The sequence below is a fragment of the Lissotriton helveticus genome, chromosome 2_1, assembly GCF_964261635.1.
Source record: "Lissotriton helveticus chromosome 2_1, aLisHel1.1, whole genome shotgun sequence".
Classification (NCBI taxonomy): Eukaryota; Metazoa; Chordata; class Amphibia; order Caudata; family Salamandridae; genus Lissotriton; species Lissotriton helveticus.
Genome location: NC_136059.1, coordinates 786,033,330 through 786,048,523, shown reverse-complemented (window position 1 = coordinate 786,048,523; position 15,194 = coordinate 786,033,330). Strand labels below are relative to the sequence as shown.

Genomic DNA, 15,194 nt, shown 5'->3' with positions numbered 1-15,194 from the left:
AGCCAAAGAGAGGGCACAAGTGCCCCAAGATTATTCACAGGAGAACCTCGATCCAAGGGCTTTCAAAAGTATCTGTACTTATTATGTGAGGTTGATTACCTTACAGCTGCAAACTTCCTCCTTGTGGGGCATTTTATTGGCTTTCAAATCTGTCTGATGGGAGCCCTGTAGCAGCAGGAGTCTAAAGCAGTTTTAAGAGAAAATGTACTAAAGCAAGACAGCTTTAGCATGTAGCATATTCAGTTCAGGTGTTACTCCCAACCCAGTGCCTTCTTCGAAATGAAACTCTTCAAAAACCATCTACCCTCGTGACCAATACCTGAATATTCTAAAGGTTAAGCCACACTTTCTCTTATAACATTTTGACTTGGTTGTCGGGCCAAGAGGTTTTCTGTTGAGATACTGCAGTCTTCTTCTGAAAGAAAATATTTAAATACTATACATTAAAGACTACAAGGTAGCACTAAAAAGATAACCTCCAAAGACCAGATAGGAAGCAAAACCTACGAAAGAAGACTGCATGCATACATGCAATCGGATAGAGACTTGAAAATTAAAATATGAATTTTCACAATGTGAAAGACTCCAAATACAAGATTACACTGAGACTCAAAGTGGGGCAATGGCTGAACATTAAATTAGATGCAGAAACCCTGAAGAAACCTGGGAGAAAATGTTTCAAAGAAGAGCAACTAGTCCACAAACTCGAGCAAAATTCAAGTCTGCTCATTATTTCCAGTACTTCCATTTAACAGGGGATTCGCCACAGGCTAAATGATCGATCTGGAATGACAGGGTTTTCTCCACAGACTAACCTTCCAGTGGCAATTTCTCCAGCAGGAAAAACAGACAACCCCCATCAGACTTCAGCTTAACTATCCTTGCAGGTCAAATTCAGGACACATGCCTCTCCAGCTTCAGACCAAGTCCTCAGAGTAAGAAAACCAATGACCGGAAAGAAGCCTTCTTCTACTGTTCTTCGGCGGGTGGATTGTGATTCTTTGGAGCCCAAACCTTCCTGAACTTGCTCCATATCATGATCTGCGGAAAAGTGGAAGAGCAGAGAATTCCGAATTAAAAATCTGGTATGACGTTGGCAAACAAATTCGACCTGATTTTTACAGAAGTTCCAACAGTCTCCCTCTGTCTGCATACGGTGCTCCAACTCCTGATCTGCAAGAATGCCTTGTGAAAAGCAATCACCCCAAACAATTTGCAAAATAATGTATAGCTCATGGAGAATTGTCATAAAGAGCACTAAGTTCAGTATGGATGAATATGAACAAGAAGCACAATCACGAGTTCCTGGAAGAAGCACATTTTTCTCCGACAGCTTCAACCCTACACTTAAGGTTCATCCAGTAAATTTGAATGAGGAGTGCAGAGCTCACAGAAAAGCTAACTGAAATCTACACCAGCCTAGACTCTGTAATTATCCTCACAAGAGAAAATGATGAAATCTTCAAACACCGAAAAAAAAAAAAAAAAAGATATCACAATCAAAATTATTCTTCAGATTTGTGTATGATATGAAAAGCTTTCTGCATGCACAGCACTAAACGACATCATAGGCTGCCACTCGTGTGGCACAATGAATTTGGGAATTTAGTTTGGTTTGCCCTATTTGGAAGAAGGTTGCCTCAGACGGTTACTGCGCATTGCAACATTCACGCTCACACAGTTATCTGGTTTGAAATTTCAATTCATACAACTTAATAACTAATTCAAACATGTAAATGAACACTGCCAGTTGTACCTTTGCAGATTCCTTACAATATGGTAATTATTATTTTATACCTCTCACTGTCAGAACAATGTCACACCACCAATCAACGAAAAGCCTGCAACTATAAGGGCTGCATTAAAAGTGCAAAAAGGCGTTGAGCTCCATTTAAGTCCTGCTAAACAAGAGCAATGATTAAATGCTAGAGAAACGGAAAAAATAAAGAACTGGGATACAAAAGTGTTTTTGGAAATTCTTACAAGTGCCCAGTCTATGGCAACAGACCAGTCATCCAACACTTGGTCTAAATCCTGCTTCAACAACTAAGATCCTAAAATACTACGCCAAGAACCTGTTCCATTTCTCTGTGGTGCTTGGTCGCACTACGGGACTTTCAGGTTCAGCACAACTCTATTGTGGCTCTAATTGGATCCAAGACATCCAAAATGGCTCTTCTACTTTACTTCATGAGGCTGGCCACAAATCTCTGTAGTCAATGAGAAACTTTCTCATCCATACTCTCTACCACTGAACCCCACCACTCCCAAAGACACTGTATAAAACCCCAGGATGTACGATATTTCTCAACAGTTGAAGTAAGAGGTGGTATCTGTTTGCATGCAGTATCTCCTTACAAGATTCAATTGCAAAACAACCAGAGGAGAAGTGTTGGCATTTTGACCTATATTTATTTTGTCGGTCTCATCAGAGGACAAATCACAATGGTCACTAACCTGAATGTTCAGGACTATCAATAACAATGTTGAGATATATCCTTCATATGCACCAGCTACTCCGTTGCTCGGCTTTCTGATTCAGAGGGGTCATCTATTCAGTCGACCGATACAGGCATAGGAAGCGACCAGACTGGCCACAATGGGAGACCTATACCTGATTGATTAAATAATTAATGACTTTTGAAACCCTAGCCGGGCTAGTTACGCACCAGCTTATACAAACACTTCATACTATGGGCACGGCCGCTGACTAATTAGTTGGCTCACTACAGCTCTATTAGTCCATATGCAGCCCCTGCAGGACATAAGGGAAACTGAGTTTTGTAGGCAGCTCCGGGCCCAACTTACCCTCAAAAGGTATCCCACAACACCCATCTAAAATGTATCTAATTTTACATACTCCATAAAGCATACTTATCCCCTAGTTAGTAAGCCAGCTGCTTTCCAGATGTAGCCAAACATGTGCACCAGATGTAGTGCCCAAAGGGCAGGCCTGAGGCACATACTGTAAGACTGCCCACAGATACGCACATACTGGGCTACCTTATACTCCCAACTGAAACGACTCGCGTGAATCCCAGACACCTCATTCTGGGAGGAGAGGCCCAGGGAATAAATGCCAGACCACACTAACCTAAGACCGCCAACACGCTTTCTAGATTTGGCACTCAGATTAGCAAAGAAAACTATCACAATAGCCTGGAAATTGCCCAGCCCCAATCAAAGGATAAACTTGTTCACCTGATGGGCGAAGGCAGAGGCAGTGGCATTATACAGAGAATATTCCAGGAGGCTTCACCATCGCCAATAGACAAAAGCTGGGAGATACAACTCTCCGGATTGATTGACCCAACCCCACAGGGCTACCCATAATCCACAGCTGCGGAATCCTGAACCCCACCTCCCAAGACGAATGGCCAATCCTCCACTCATTGAGACCCCAATACAATGGCACAATCCTAATCTCGCAGCTCCACATTCAGCCTTCACCGCCGTCTGCCATCTCAAACCTCCTAACCCTATACGCACAGCATATCAATATGTCTACATGCTTTAAACATCTTATCCAGAATGTAACAAATAAGACCAGGGTTTAACCAGTAAAAGCATTGTGAACATATTCAGTTAATGATATGTATGAGCTAGTTTTAGGTTTGTTAAACTCAATGAATAAACGTGTTAAAAAAATGTGTCTGATATATATTGCCCGCTGCCACCTGTCACCAGGGTCCCCCTTATTGTCTGAATCAATATGCAATCAATGTTTGTAATCACGTCTCCTCACTTTGCTGACGCCTTCAAGGCAGATGGTTCTGCATGAAGTGGCCCTATGCTCACAGTGTGGTGTGTTAGTCAGACAACTTTGGTCCTGATGAGACCCAACAAATAAATACAGGCTTTGAGTGTATAAATACACACATATGTTCAACATTTAAGCACAGCGGCGTTTGCCCCATCATTACACTATATACATTGCACTACGTTCCTATAAAGAAAAAAATGTCTTGTATTCAACGGTGATTATTCAATAAAAAAAAAAGATTGAATTATGCTACATGTCTCTGAGTTACAGGTGGTGTACTGTGTAAGTGAAACAACTAGACAATTGTTGCATTCTAGTTTGAGTACTGTGGGAAACAATTTCAAAAATCAAATTCTGACCTGCAAACGATATTAAAATTGTACCTTAGAATCCATTTAAAACGCTGCAGAAATGTTTTCAGAGAGAAAATGACACGTAGGAAAAATGCGCTTGTTCCAAGACGTGAAAGAATATTTTTATGCTTTATTAATGTTGCAAAATAATTCATAAATAGACAAGTAGGGAAAACGTGCTTGCTTATATACCTATGAAATAACGTAAAAGATTATTTTTTGTATTAGGCTATCATTCTTAAAGGTGCCCCTTCGGTGGCCCAAAAGCCTTTCTTTCGACTCTTGCCCTTAGTTAATAGACATTTATTTAAACCATTTGCCAAGCACCAGCATCCTGCTTAAGAATGTGCTTACTTCAAGCTTATGTCTCTTTATCCTCATCATGTCATATTAGCGCATCTATATTAAACAATGGACTAAACTGTGACTGTTAGACTTAATAATTTAAATATATCCTATTTATGCCTCACCAGAACATTGTTGCTAGTTTTGTCTATGCATATTTGACTTGCTTGCATTCCCAATAGACAGAGAGTGCTTTTAGCTTGTGAAAGAAGGTTTCATTAGAACTTTCCTCCATATTACATTATTTTACTATACGTCGGCACAAATGTTTTTCCGTGGGAATTTAGAGGAGAAGCATTAGAAGTTGGCAACACCATCGGATGAGCAATTTTCATTGGAAGTGAACTACTTTTTTCTAAGTTCGATACATTATTGTGCGATTTTATATTAATGACAGGTTCTAGCTATAAGTACAATGAGCAGCGGCCCCCCATCTGGGCATACCATCACAATTATGGCATTACAGTGAAGCACAAAGAGGATGGCTGGAATGCTTGCAAAAAACTCAGCCTATTGCTCCGTAGCTGCCTGAGTGGCACTGTAGGGAAAACAACTGCTGACTCAAGTGCAGCCCTGAGATTTTCAAACATTCCATCCATCACCTCACACTTGGACTACATCAGTAACCAAAACACTAAAATGAGAATCATACATCCAAGAAATAATCCTAATATGTAATCTGCCATGAATCAGATCCCACAACATTCCCACGTCACCCAAATAACTCCCACCAAATTTTACACCAGACGAGAAATTACTTGATGGTAAAGAGGGTTCAGCGACTTAATATCAAGGGACATAATATAGAATATCCAAAATATCGACTCCAAAATATCGAAGGACAAAATATAGAATCCCTATCTACAAACAGGTAAGTACTAAAATATCGAATCCAAAATACAGATTGTTAAAACTATAGTTAACTAAAATATCGAATTTTTTAAAATATATTACAAATATAAAATTAATTAATTAAAAACAATTAAATAAAACATACTTAAAATGTAAAAAATCTTAAAATATAAAAATAATACATGTAATGTAAAAAAAAGTAGAGAATTTGTTGGATAGCGAGAGGGTTCAAATTACTATTCCCACTCCAGTGAGTGCAACAGTAGGGAAAGCATTGGATAGCGTAGGAGTAAAAATTACTATTCCCACTCCAGTGAGTGCAACAGTAGGGAAAGCGTTGGATAAGAGAAGGGTAAAAATTACTATTCCCACTCCAGAGAGTGCAACAGTAGGGAAAGCGTTGGATAGCGGGAGGGTAAAAATTACCATTACCACTCCAGAAAGTGCAACAGTAGGGAAAGTAATGATTTAATATTAAAATTAAATTAATTATCAAGACCAATAAAAAAAAAAAGAATTACCAATTAATAAAAATGAATTATCAATTAAAAAATTTAATTACTAATTAATAAAAAGTAATTGCCAATTAATAATTAATCAATACATATAAATACAAATTATTTTTTAACTTAATTACAATTAAATCACTTTCCACCCTATTCCCCTATAGACCCACACACAACCCGCTCCAAATAAATATAATTAATTATCAAAAATTATTTACCAATTAATAAAAATTAATTACCAATTAATACAAATTAATTACCAATTAAAAATTAATTTACTATAATTAAATTACTTCCCACAACCCGGTACGGAATTAAATTACGCAAAAATTAAATAACAACACTCATTACTTAAACATACATTACAAAATTAATACATGATTTTAGTACATATACTACTATACATAAAAATTTAAAAAATTTAAAAAAATCAATATTATGGAAATCAATATTTCATAACCTAAATTCGATATTCTGGGCTGTCTATATTTTAGTAATTCGATATTCTGGGCTGTCTACATTTTTGATTAGATATAGTCTATAGTTTGGAATCGATATTTAGGGTGTTCACCGGTAAAGAGGATACAATTCACAACACCATTAACAACAGACCCACAAAATATGGAAAGGCGGCTAATAAAAAGATCTTCCACTAGAGCTCTGCCTGTGTAGGCACCCACATATGGACCAAGAGTAGGACACAACCTTGAACGCCCATTAAACAATAATGGTACAGGAATCAATGTGAGGAAATATCCTCCAGTGTTGGCATGAACAATGCACTCCATTTATGTAGACGTCATCAAGAGGGTGTGTATCTATGTACGCGGTAGCACCAGCAAAGGGGAGGGGATTTGGTTGAAAATGTGCCTTAAACTGTTTTTAGAGTTTGCGGCAATTGCACAGTAAAAATAATTAAAAGAAAAGAGGTAGGACACAATCTAACTGCTGAAAGCAAAAAACAAAGGCCAAAAATATAAAGGTATCAGAGCTTCTCTTAATGGTGGCCTAAAACCCCCCACAACTTAATGTTCACCCACTAGAACTACATTCAACAGCAAACCACCCTTCAAACCACTCACATTTGTGCTCCGCTATATTCGGGATGAGGACAAAGAGGACTAGATTTCATATTCTGCTCCATCATGACAGTGATGCCAGAATATGTAAAAGATAAAGTTCTTGAATTAGTATTAAAACTACAACCCCTGGAAAACAATACTGATTCTAGGTGCAACAGGTGACCAGATTGAAACAAAAATCGACAGCTGAATTAATGGGAAAACTCAATGCACTACACTTCCACCATTTAGTGATCCTGTGCGCACAAGTGGCCACATATAAGATCTAGTGCTTACATGCGAGAGATTAATCTTTATTGTGTAATTCTAATTCCAGTGGACCACTCACAGATGTCTACACTTCTACCCAATTTCAGAAATGCCCAAAATAACAAATCGTACCAAAGTTTAAACAAAGCAAGTAAATAGTTAAGACATAGTTCCAAAAGTCCTACTTCGCAATCCAGAATAAACAATGTCACAAGTCAATTCCATATCATATTCTAAACACCCTCTATCTCATAACATTATATCGAAGAAGCCTGAAAAAACACAAACCCTGGTTAAAAAAAGGGGCAAAATAAAATATAAAAAAGCATCCAAGACTGGTACAAAGAAGACTCTCCAAACTACAGAGTTCGGGGTAATCTGACATGAACACACATATCGACTTCGATGGAGCCCTTAAAAAAATAACACTACTTATTTGCATTGCATCAAAAAGGAAATCATGCAGTCGAGGGAAATTTCCTTCTTCCATTCGTGAACTGATGAGTCCGGAGACAAACTTATTCCTCCAAGTCCAAGGTACAAATTTCTGGAATTATCTGACTCAGATAGAACAAACCTACTTTTGAATCAAGTGTTCTACTGAATTTTCAATTTTCTTTTCTGCATTAAAGACAACATTTCAGGCTTTTCCTTATCGAGACAAAAAAAGGAAATGGAATAAATAACGTAACAATAAAAAGGTGGAATAAGGGCAGCAGCAAAATTTAGATACGTACGATATTAGTTGCTATTACTTTGGTGGCCAAGTGTTGAAACGCCCTGCTGGCCTGACAGCGTGTTATAGATATGTGCTGTTTCCACGATACATCCTTTTAGCTGTAAATTTGTAAGCATTGAATAGCCTTACAGAGCCAGTCTAGACCATCATCTGGGATTCCCTGGGGGAAACTGATTTATTATGGTAAGGATGTATGTATGACAATGTCGTTTTTCAGACTGTCATTGATTGTGAATCTCCAACGCATTAATGCTGTTAACTGTTGGTGGGCAGTGGGGGGTTCTCTTGTTATTCTCCCAATTGCACTGGCTGATTGAGAACTCCTACAAATATCTTATACTTATGTTAAGCTTGACATCATTGATGTAACTGACCACTGACACATTATATGTAGGTAACTATCATGCGATGGATGTGCAGTAGTTTGATTAATTTCGGTCTTCCCTACCACCCAGAGGTGCTAGGCTTCGTCCAGTGAGAATGGTCACTTCGTCCTTCCTTGGTCTGATGTTTTGTATGCCAGAGTTTTTCATTAGTGGCCAAATAGTCCTCTTGTGAGCCAGAAGGTACATTTTGCATGGAAGAGTGGTGTGAATCAAAGATTCTGAGCATTATCCACAGCATTTACATGTGGATTAGATGGGACTGCTTTCTCATAGCCTGCTTTTTGTGTCATAAAAATGCAGTCTTTTCTGTGAAAGCGTAATCTTTGAAGATAGAAAGCTGGCTCTAATAGATTTGGATCTGAAGAGTTGTGGCCAGCTGACTTTTTTTTTTAAGATTGTAGTCTCCCCATGTCTCCTAGAGTGGTTCCTGCTACATAACCACATCTGAGAATTCTATAGGCATTGGGTGTGACCGACAGACTAGTGTTGCTGCTGCTGACATCAGTCAGAAACTTTAATCATAGCCGAAGTTTGAGCCTTGATTAGTTCAGTGGTTGCAACTGTTGAAGACATCCAACTCGCTACAATCTACCTGGAAGCCACATTATTCATTCAAGCATCCCATGTGCACCGGGCCAAAGGAGGTCTTAAACTCTTAAGATGAGTGCAACCGTGTGAGCCACAACACTTTCCTCTTCCAGCCCTCAAGTATAGAGCAAGACCACAGCTGCAAACCCTTCCAGTCCAAGAGCCGACACAGGATTGGGATAGGTACACATGCACATCACATACTACTAGATCTACAGCAACAGAAAACAGGTAGCCATGAGACTAAACTGTGCACAGAACGAGAAACTGAGGTAGTAGACATAGTTCTGCTATACGAACTTGAGACTTCTACCCGGTGAACTTGAACTGATGAAAGTGAACTAAACTGTTGAGTAGGTACCTTGATTGATGGACGAGAGATGTGCAGCCCAGTAGTAAGTAGTAAATGCCTTTAATTGTATAACATGCCTCATAATTTCCCTTTTCGGAGCACAAATGATGTGCGTTTACCCTGCCATCTAGTTGATAACCCTGCCTCAATTTGCCCCATTACTTTACTAGCATAGCACATGCTAAATGACACTAATTTGTTTAAGACATGTCTTTTTCAATCTTAAAGATGTGTCTCTCCATCAAGGACTCTACAGCCTCCTTGTTTAAAAAAGGCAAAGTGTGGTTATTGGAAGGGGCACAATTACTCATACGCCACTTTAACAGTTGCAACATTACATTGTAGACTCCCTCCACCAGAGCCAACAATTACACTGATCAACTACCAGCGGAATCATATTGTGGCCGAGAAGCATTTTTCATCAAACCCCAATAACATGCTTGATTTTGGCAACCTCACAGGAGAGCTCATGTATGCCTATGATCTGTGTAAATACAGCACTTTTCAAACCTGATGTACTCTTATTTCTTTGAAATCATACTTTCACTATTTTTCCTTCACCGGATATACTTCCTTCTTTTTGTCAACTGCTGCATTGGAATTATATACCTGTGTGGGCTATGTGGACTTGTTGATAGTGATAAAAACGATGATAACGCTTATGATGGTACACTCGCATATACAAACAAAGTCGCATCGCTATTGCCAAATTCGCCAGTCATGAACTCTCCATTAACCCCAAGCAGGCTCTGCAACCCAGGCCCGTTGTAACTGATTGACAGGTCACAGGTGGGGTCGCACATAGCCGGCAGACAAAAGTGCAAACAAGAAACTTAGGTTCATCCCACTGATAAGCTCAGCGACACCACAATGGTCCAGGGAAATTGGCCCCAATAAAGCACACATGGCCAGGAGGGTGCATGCATTTCCAAAACACCATAAAGTCAGATGCCACAGAGTTAGGCGCACACGGCCAATCAGGACAGAACACACACAGTACACACAGATCACGCGCCTCTCATGCCGGGCATCTGGACACACTACTCACTGGCCCACATTGTTTACAAGCACGGTTGAGGCCCACCTGCATTGGTTATCAGGGACCTTTTATTTAGGATTCCACCGACAAGTCCCACATTCCTTTACCAAACCAGGATCGCCGGATGTACTGTATAAAAATCGTTCTGGTTGATTGTACAGTTCTCAGCCAGTTTCTGTAAGCTGTACTCCCGGTCGCAGCTTTTAATTAAACCAACTGTTCCTATTTTGCCAAACGCCTCTTGTCATCATTTTCTTCTAATATAAATTCATATTCGAGTAACAGACTGGTGCTCGGTGAATCTGCCTGAAGGCTTGCCATCTATGGTGTTGTGTATGTGGTTTGGCATAATTTTGTATTTCTTTTAATGTTGGGAAGATGCTGGGAAGGTTGTGCAGCGGTGCTAAGGCCAAGGAACACAATTAGAGACAATATAGCGAAGATGGTGCAGGCGGCTGAAGACAGTGGACAGGCTGATCCAACAAACAAAAATAGCAATGCCTTTACATAAGGGCTTATAAAGACATATCTTGGGGTGTACTACAACCATCAGAGGAAAAATGGACAACTTGGCAATTTTGGTGATGTTGAAGCAGGTTGGGCTTGGGCTACTGCCCATTTTCTTGCATATGTATACTTTCTATGTATTGGAATAGGATTTGAGAAGGCAGGCATAATCATTTCTTCGCCATGAGGGCACTCCGTGACAAACTCTGGTGGCCATTCTTTCTCAGCTAGAAGGATGTCATAGCCTTTCGAAAGGTTATCCCAAAATAGACCCCTTACTTTCCTAGTCTTATCTCCCTCTATCCGTAATGTTATTTCGTATATTTTATGAGCTTTGCTAACTCTGGTATCTGCATTTTCCACCTGAATGTATTCATTTGTGTCCACTGTCTCCAGATGATTCATCAGGATCTTGCGAGCTATTGTCACTTCTGCTGCGCTGTCTAGCATTGTCTGGGCCCACTCTCCGTTTTTTAGTTGTGTCCTCAGTATCCTCGGCATGTTTAATTATTTTAATACTGGCTACCTTCTTTTTTGGAAATTGTAATTTTTTATTTTGATGAGCAGGTTCCTTGTCTTTGGACTTGACGTGCTCTTCCCTGTGTTCGGACCGTCCTCTTCTTTCCGATTTCTGCGAGGAAGTCTGAAAAGATCGAGAGGGACGTGTATCAATATCTTGATATCTATCAGGTTTCTTCAAATTATCCCTATTTCTAAGGTTGTATCTTTTCTCAGAGGGCTCCCTCTGGGGAGACTTGTGTCCTTGGTCCGGAGATCTTTTTCTCCGCCGAGGAGAACTTCCTCTGGACTGGAATCTTTTTTCTTTGGGAGTGGATTGTTTATTTCCATCCCAGCTCTTTTTTGGAGTGTTTAGATTATTTTTAATAAATATATCTTTTCAGGATTTTCAGTTAGTTGGGGTTTTACCGGTTTCCCACCCAAACTATCTCTTCCTAGTTCTTCATAGGATTTTTCTATGATTCTGGCAAGTTCAAATGGTTGTTCTGCTATATCTGTTTCTTTCAATTTCTGGCGGATCGCCACAGATGCTGCTTCTCCTTTTATGTTGGCTAATAATATAGCAGAGACCTGCTTGAAGTCTTTCAGTAATTTCATACCCAGAGTTAAAGCAGGTTCTGGACCGTATTCATTTTGAATCTGTCTTAGCACATCGGGTATTACCGCCATGGACGGAACACCATGTGTTTTTGTGTAAATGGAAGCAAAGACTGTGCCCCAACTGTCCCAGTCCTCCACATGTGGTGCGATCCCCATTGGAAGACAGATAGTCAGAATTCTGTGTTTCTCAGTAGGGGTAGTATCCGGAAATACTGCCTCTATTTGAGTGATTTTTTGTGCTAACCAGAATGGAATTTGTTCCCGTTTTGCGGGTACTTTACCCAGACATGATGGTATGTTCTGTGGTGTAATTTCGTTTGTGTTCCCCTGATGAGGGGTCAGCTGTGGAATGTTAATAGCTGGTTGGACTGTTGAAGTCCGCATTACATATTGGACTAATTGTCTATGTATTTTAATCAGTTGTTTTAGCTGTGCTAATAGTTCCCAGTCTGACATTTTTTCTATGTCTGGATGTGGTGTGTAGCTGGCTAGAACCGGCCACGTTGCTCCTGGTCTACCTAGTGGACCGAGCCTGGTGATGTGATTATTATGTTTTAGGGCGCCTTTAAACTAGAGCAGGTGCTCTTGGTAATTTAATGGGATTTCCACCTCCTCGAAAGGGGTGTATTCCTCCGGAGGTTCCTCTATCTTGTAATAGTGGAAGTCATGTGTGACAGCATTTGCTGCTGGAAAGTTTATCCATGAATAGAATACCTCTGTCTGCCGATATTCATGGGCCTCAATTACGAATATGATTGTACCACCTCGTGATGTCAGTCCATTTTCTATAAGTTTAATAGTTATAGTTCTTCTTATGTTGACCGGAATGAGTATAGCATTCGGGTCATTCTGTTGGAGAGTTGTGTCTTCCAACAACAGTTGAGACGCTGTAGCATCTCTTTCTTCGTCTCCATCAGGCATTTTACTGACAGAAAGTCTTTTTTAGTATGCAGATCAAGTTTCAAGGAAACAAAGATTAGGTGCACAATATTTTGGAACACTGTATCCTTCAACATTGACTAAACCAAAAACTATACATAGGAATCTCTTCCTACTAAGTTCCGGCGGATTTTAACCTTTTACCCACTCCAGACGTCTTTTGGAGTATTTACGGGAAAAAAGGGTCTGTGTGAAAAAGCACGACTGAGTTACTCTAACGTCTTGCGTTAGATTTATCGCCTTACCAAACGTTGGGCGCCATGTAGTGTAGTTCCTATATTCCCAATAGGCTCTGCGCATTGGAATAATATAGACAGCAGTGTAGACGTAGGACTGAGGTCATCTAGGTCTCTACTGACTATATTAGACTTAAGGTTTGCTAGCTAGCTCAGAGGACACTAGAAACTTTCTCGAATAAACGAGGAGGAGTTTAACCTCCCTGGATAGACAAGAAGGGATTAGCTTCTGACAACCATAAAACATGACAACTTTGCTCCCTCAGAATAAGAGTGTATCTCTAGAGTCGTGTGAAAACAATAGACAGCTATTTCCCTCAGTCAAGTGTGCATACTTAGTTTCACCAGAGTGCAGAGAAAAGAGACGGGCGTTTTCAATAAAAGGTGTAATTTATTGAGCAGTCTTCCTTCTCATGCAAGAGAAATGAATTGCCACAATTGCAATACTCATAGTAAAGTAAAGTGCGTACAGTAAAAGGAGGATTATAAAATATTACGGTAAAAGCATTGATATGGTTTCTTAGCCATATGATACTTGAAAATAGATAAAATATATACATACATATATACATTGACTAACGTACTCAACTGGTGCTTCTAAATACGCCTACCCGGTGTACCTGACCTAAGCCTAATACGTGGGAAGGAGTAAGTAAGTAGCAGTTTAAGTTAAGTTTGTTGTGCCAAGAATCTGACTCAAGAATTCTCTTTAAGGGTTTAGTCAGTTCCGTACCTGGGTAATAGAAAGCAGGAGGTCTTGTATCTCTCTCTCAGGACTCGATATCCCAGTAACCCGCGAAGGTATCTGGAAACACCGGAGCTGGATTTCTCGGCAGGAGAAAAGACAGCATCTCTCTCAGTGCGTCAAAGGGGAGGGGCAGCGTCCGTGGGCTCTCGCATCAGCTGGGCTCTCGGGCAAGTAGATAGCTGCTCTGCTCCAAAACCAGCACCGTGTGTTTGCTTAAGGCAACGTTGGTATATTTATACCTGAAAGGTGCCGGGTTTGACGTAAGGTTGGACAAAAGACGTCAATAAAGATGTCACCAAGAACTGGCCGTTCTTACAGTGCTTCACAGGAGTTCTAGGACGAAATCAAAACAAAATCAATGGGGATTTCCCAGGTTGCTGGAGGTTTGGTTTGTTTAGAGAACTCTTTGTGCTTTCTAGGAGTCCGGGGAAGTAGCCTTGCTTAATGTGACTGCATGGGCTACGACTAAATATGGATATGATTCTTATGCCTTTATAGGGATATTATTGATTATAACCGTACAAGGGCATAAAATAGAAATATCGATTTAGGTTCCTAGATAAAAACACAATAGTGCTTATTTTTCCTCCACTTTGGATCCAGTATCTAAGGCTTTCCCAAATTGTTTGCACTCAGTAGCAGCTGCTGTTGTTGCAGTCAGACAATCTGAAATATACGTTCTAGGTCAATATTTGAAAGTTATGGTACCGCCCGCTGTGAATGTGCTACTAAACAAAACTCAGACCCAACACCTGACCAGTGCACGCTTGACAGGGTATGAGTGAACACATTTTGCTCCAAATATCATTCTGAAACGTTGTAATGTTTTGAACCCAGCCACAATGCTACGCCTCCCCAGTGATTCAGGGGAAGAACACCATGATTGTGTTCATCACTGAAGATGAGACCAAGGGACGGGCAGACCCAACAGATACTCCCATATCTGACCCAAAAGGAGAGTTTGTGGATGGTACAAACACTGCTGCATATGCCATCACCACTTTGAAAACAGTGGTAGAGTCATGTAAAATACTGCAAATGTCAGCACAAGCAGCAGAAGTAATTGCCCTTATATGAGCATGTGAATTGAGTAAAGATCTGATTATAAATATTTATACTGACAGTCAGTACGCCCTTTGGTGTTGCCCATTCATTTGGACGATTAAGGAAAGAAAGACTTTTTGACCTCACATGGTACTAAAATACAGCACGGGGAATTAATAGTAAAGTTATTGGATGCTCTGATGTTAATAAAAAAAAAGTTGCATTGTTAAATGCGGTGCCCATAAAAACGTTCTTGATGAGATCGGTCAGGGAAATGCTTTTGCAGATGAAACAGCCAAGCAAGCAGCTAGATCTGAATAGGGTTTAATGTACGTTACAGGACCAGC

At 40.0% G+C, this 15,194-nt stretch overlaps 1 protein-coding gene across 4 annotated transcripts in view; it reads right to left on the bottom strand.

The window, feature by feature from the left end:
• The window catches only part of APC (APC regulator of Wnt signaling pathway), an 897,802-nt gene that overhangs the window by 812,449 nt on the left and 70,159 nt on the right, over positions 1–15,194 (bottom strand). For all 4 annotated transcript variants that reach the window (XM_078675503.1, XM_078675505.1, XM_078675507.1 and 1 more), the window contains exon 2: positions 816–1,041. The gene's annotated coding sequence lies outside the window, so the exon portion shown is untranslated. The remainder of the gene's footprint in view (positions 1–815; positions 1,042–15,194) is intronic.